The following is a 5,707-nucleotide window of genomic DNA, read 5'->3' on the forward strand; positions in this document are numbered from 1 at the left end:
TTGTCACAAGCCAGCTCTGCCTTTCCCATATCTCATACTACACTTTCCCACCCCTGCAGTGTTGCATTGGCACTTCCCTACAACCCAGCACCTGCACTAGTGGCTGCATGGGATAAGGACAGGTGGTGAAGCAGATGCGGGCCTACAACCCTTCAGAGATACTTGTAGGTTAGGGAGTTTTGCCTGCCACCAGCCCTGAGTGAAGGAAAATCCATAGAAATAACTGTGCCGAGCAGGAGGACTACCTACTGACACACTGAAAGGTGAAGGTGGCAGTTGGCATGTCTCAATCTAGGAAGCATATAGGAAAAGAAAGCCGTGCCTTGGTGGTCAAGTACACATATTATTAGCAGAACTAACCCTGAAGTTTAATAGCCTGAGGCCAACAGTGGATCAAACTATAGCGCTTTTTTTTTTTAACTTTTAATGACCAAAACAAAAATATACCTAAAAGCGAAGCTTCTGGAAAAACCATTTGTTCTTCCCTGTCTTGTATCGCTCCTCAAACTTGACCTTGGCTTCCCGCCTGGCCTTGCGTTTCAAAGCTGGGTCCCTGAACACATCCTTGTTGACAACAGTCTTGTCCAAGGGGATATCCACAGAGTACCTTGTGGGCATGAGGTGGTTGTAGTTATAAACTTTCACAAAGGACTTGATCTTGGATTGCTTGGCGATCTTCTTCTTGCCCATGGCAGCTGTCACTTTCCTGGGATAGCGGTCAATTCCAGCCACCAGGGCATGGCTGTAAGGGCGGTCTGAGGTGCCATCGTCAATGTTCTTCACGATGACGGCTTTGCGTCCGGAGTAGCGTCCAGCCAGGACCAGCACCACTTTCCCGGGTTTCATGAACTTGCCCATCTCGACAGCAGGCAGCCCGCACCCAGCCACTATAGTGCTTTTATTCACTGATGTGAAGCCCAAGAACTCTGAATGTCCAGTGGTATCCATGACATCTAAAATCTCAGTACATCTGGGAGACACCCCTCGATAAAAACAGTAACCCCAAGGAGTATGATCTGGGGAATCTTTTCAGAATGAGAAAACCTACCTAGCACTCAGAAAGCAAAAGTAAGGCTCTCTGCTATGGATTGAAAATAGCACAGAAAAGCCAGTTCTTACAGACATCAGATACTTGCTCAATAGAGACTCAGTACCACTATTAAGACATAGCCAAGAATCCACAACTTCAACCATCTCTTTCATTTCCCTCAAATAATTGGGTGTTTCAAATTTTTGAAGATCAAGACAGAAGCTTCTCCAATATTTCGTGCTTTTTCTTTGACCCATGTGATTTCCTTCAACAGAAGTGTATGTTTTGAAATAGAAACTGAAAACAAGCTGGCATTGCTATTCTGATATATGATCAACAGACTTCAAATCAAAATTCACCGGAAGAAATGAAGAGGGCCCAATACATATCAATTAATGGACAATTCATTAAAAAGATGTAATAATTACAAAACATTCCAAATATTGGGGCTTCCAGTTTTATAAAACAAACACCAATGAATATAAAAGGGGTAATGAAATAGTTTATGATTTCAATGCCTTTATTCTCATCTCCAGATAGATCAGCTAAACTAAAATCCAGCTAACAAACTGTAGAGTCAAGTTACTTTTTAAATCAAACACACACACACACACACACACACACACACACATACACACACACTGGCATACACGTGTGCGCACTCACACAATTTCAAACCAGAATACACAAAGCTCATAAAAATTTCTCTACTACCATTCTATGCCATAAATCAAATCTTATTAAGTATAAAAGGAATCTCATTTTATGAAATTATAGTACAATAGAATTAGGAAGTTGAATTGTGGATGCTGGTCAAGCCTGTGGTCTTTGGTGTTGCTCAGTCTTTTGTTCCCATGCAAACTTGCTGAACTTCAGCACGTTTCCTGGGTGATGCAGCTTTATGCCACCCTCACACACATGGGTTTAGCTTTGGTGACTGAGAATGAGCAGAAAGACTCAAGCAAGTACACACGAGCATCTCAGGTGTGTCTGGACAGAATCAGAGCTATGCCTATGACAGAGCAAGCCAGAGCTACTTGTCATGGTGGAGTCAGGGAAGGACTTTCTGAGGAGGTGGCAGTGAGAAACAGGATAGAAAGCAGCTGATAAACTTGGGATTACAGGAGGAATACTGCATGCCACAGGCTTGGGATGGGAATCTTGCTAAGGCCATTGAAAGCATGGCTGTTGACAACATTGAGGAGAGCCATTTGAAATATTCATTCTAGTGGGCCACATTGTGCCTTCTTAGTTGGCTGCCTGCATTTTCCTCATCTCTTCCCTTGAAATGTCACAGCTTCTAGCAGCTTAGTTCTTAACTTTCTCATTTAATATCTTCATTCTCTTTCTCAGTCCGGGTCATGACTTTGGAAGCATAGATTAAAAAAATGGCTCTCAACTAAAATGAGTAAGATACAACTTGTTTGTGGCTCTGAGTGGCAGTGCAGATTTAGTTATACCCAATACTGTGTTCTAGTGAGGCAGCTGTTTCTTGAAGTTTCATTGTAATAGGACAAATGAAAGCCACAGTTTGAGGTATTTTCAAATACTTGTGACTGAACTGGAAGTATAGGTATCTGTCTAATAAAGCTAGGGTGTCTAATTGGCATCTTCTACTTGATTAAGTTCAGAATCGAACTCTTACTGTTTTTCAAACTGAGCCTTCCTACAGACTCTCATCTCAGTGAAGAATGGTGCTAATAACTTAGGACAGAAGCTATGCACTGGGCTCTTCTCTTCCTTGCTCATATTCTATATCCGATCTACTTTAGTGGTTCTGAACTTTCCAGTTCTCACCACCTCCATGGCTCCCATCTGCATTTAGTCATTATAACTCACTTGTTGCATATTTCCATTTGCTTCTTACTATTCTCTACCCTGGACCATTTTCAGTCACTAAAATGTTGACAGTTGTCATGTCATCACAGGCTGTAGGTTGGTGACGGACTATATCATTATTCTATATAAAACCCTTTATGGCTTCCTAGAGTAAAATAAAAAGTTCTTACTATGACTCAGGATGACTCATGAGGTCCTACACAGTCTGCAAAGGCTGCTATGGTAGAATAGCACAGTTAAAAAGATGTTTGTTTGTTTATACAGTTTTGTAGGATGGGTGCTCCAGTATCACAGTTGTGCTGATTTGTCCTATAGTACAGAACATCTTCCAGAAGTCTTATTTTGTCCTGCTGTTGTACAGAGAAAGGTCTGATCTCATTTATTTAATGTATAAGGGCACTATTCCCACTTTCAAAGAACATCACATTGGAGATGGATTTTAACACCTTGATTTGGGGAGACATAAACATACAGTCCATAGTCCATGGCACTGCCCAATGGCACTGAATGACATATAGAAGAAAAATCAAATCATCAGTGTACGTGAAGCCCTATCTGGATCCCCTTGCTAATGGTGTGTGGAGGTTTACACAAACAAGGCAGTTTAGTGATTCACAGGACTCTGTTTCCAATAATGAGGAACTAGAGGTAACTGATGAGATATAAAGAGATTGTATTTTGTTCAGACTGTTTCCAGAAAAAGAGAAGCTTTCTGTATGTTTACTTCCTCAGTTGGCTCGGGAGGGAGAAGGGTAAAGACCTGAGAAGACAGTACATATTAGCACCATTCAGACTGTCATACTTACAGGACATGTTAAAGAACACACCTAAAGGGCTGGTGAGATGGCTCAGTGGGTAAGAGCACCCGACTGCTCTTCCGAAGGTCCGAAGTTCAAATCCCAGCAACCATATGGTGGCTCACAACCACCCGTAATGAGATCTGACTCCCTCTTCTGGAGTGTCTGAAGACAGCTACAGTATACATGTAATAAATAAATAAATCTTTAAAAAAAAAAAAAAAAAGAACACACCTAAAGAACACAAGAAACCACTGCCTTCCAGGGGTGTCGAGGACAACGTAAGACAGCGTTGATTCAATAAATATTAGATCATTGGATTGTAAATATAATTAGTTTGACTGGCTAAATAATACCAAGTTACAATACTGTTTGTTAACAGTGTTCTGGATAGACTATCACAATTTTTTTTAGTTTGTTTCCTTATTTATAAAATGAGACTAATGATTCATGCCCATAAAATTGTTATGGTGACAAAATTAAAAGAACAAAACCCAAAACACATGGAATTCTTAACTTTCTCTTGGCATGCAGTTAGTATGTATCTATCCATTTACTAAACAAACACTGAGTATATTCAATAGGCAATGTGTTTTGTGTTACTATTAATCAGTTGTACATAAATTATAGTTGTTAACTTCTTGGAATACTTTTCTGGTGAAATGCAGATGCTGTATGGGTAGAAAACTGGAACAGACTACCAAGCTATCTGTGGTGTTAGGGATGAAGCTCAGGCTACTGTGTACATTATGGTCATGTGCCTGTTTGACCACTGACATACACTTCCAGCTCACAAATGAGAGAGAGAGAGAGAGAGAGAGAGAGAGAGAGAGAGAGAGAGTGTGTATTTGATAAGTTAAAGTTTGTTGTGTACTTTACAGGAATGGTATAGGATGACAGACTGTGGGAGAGGGGAGACTGGTATAAATGGTGACAGTAATCAAAGACAAAGAGCCTTGGTTTATCAGAGCAATGACCTGTTCAGTGAGGCTTGTGAGTGATGTTACATGGCAGATGACAATTCCCCATCCAAAGCAGAAATGACCTCATAGGCAGCAAGAAAGTCACATTAGTACAGTGACTAGGGAGAAGCATCTTTTCAATTAATGAATAAATGCATCTTTGATAAAACATACTCTGCTACAACTCTCAAAATAAGGAATAAAGGTCCTATAAAGCAAGTCTTTTTTTTTTTTTTAATTTGCTAATGAGACAAGATATTTGAGGGGAAAACTAATGCAAGGGCCTCCAAAACTACTTTATTTCTTTGGAAAGAGATTATGATTCTCAGAATGAGTTTGGTGCCTCTCATTAGAATATGTGATGGATTTAAGGGAATAGTCACTGAAAATAAGTTCCAGGATAGGTCCCATCAGGTGAGGAGGCTGAAATCTCTTACCAATCCATACAGGTATAAAAATTTAATATTACGTACTAGAAGGCTGTAAGAATACATTGGCTATGTATTTGGTGATCAGGCTTTGGCAAGAAGCTGCTGACCATGTTGATCTGGTGGAAACTCAGGTTGTATGATGTTTGAATAACTTCAGGAACAAATTACCCATAAATGGACTGACACTCAACTGGAAGCTTTAAAGAGCTAGTCGAAGACTGAACCTTGAGGCTTATTGTGTTTGACGTTTTTCACATATAGTGTAAGTACAGTTTTTGGATGGAGCCTTTCAAAGGAAGGCCATGCTAGTCTCCTGTCTGCAAGCATAAAAGAGTATCATTAATAGTGTCAGGGATTGGTGCTTGCCCATGGTAAGGGTCTCCTTATAGAACTAAAAAACAGGGTTGTGGAAGATATGCTAATAGGCAGTTCATTTAAAACGTACTATATGCCGTGGCCTTGTTTCTTAAAATCTAATGATACATAAACTTTTCTTCCCTTTGGACTTACTCAGTTGCTTAGTTTTCATTTATATGGTATTGCTAACATTGTTCAATCATTGTCAATATGATTTTTACAGGGACAATAAATAACACCAATTTTCTCTCCAGTGTCTCTGTAAGGCGAGTCCATGCAGAAGAGTGTGAG

At 40.1% G+C, this 5,707-nt stretch overlaps 1 pseudogene; it reads right to left on the bottom strand.

Annotated features, from left to right (window-relative positions):
- Positions 1-417: 417 nt before the first annotated feature.
- LOC110308313 (large ribosomal subunit protein eL27 pseudogene) lies at positions 418-879 on the bottom strand (annotated as a pseudogene).
- Positions 880-5,707: the final 4,828 nt, after the last annotated feature.

Source organism: Mus caroli, unplaced genomic scaffold (genome assembly GCF_978045245.1).
Source record: "Mus caroli unplaced genomic scaffold, Mus_caroli_1 scaffold_15, whole genome shotgun sequence".
Lineage (NCBI taxonomy): Eukaryota > Metazoa > Chordata > Mammalia > Rodentia > Muridae > Mus > Mus caroli.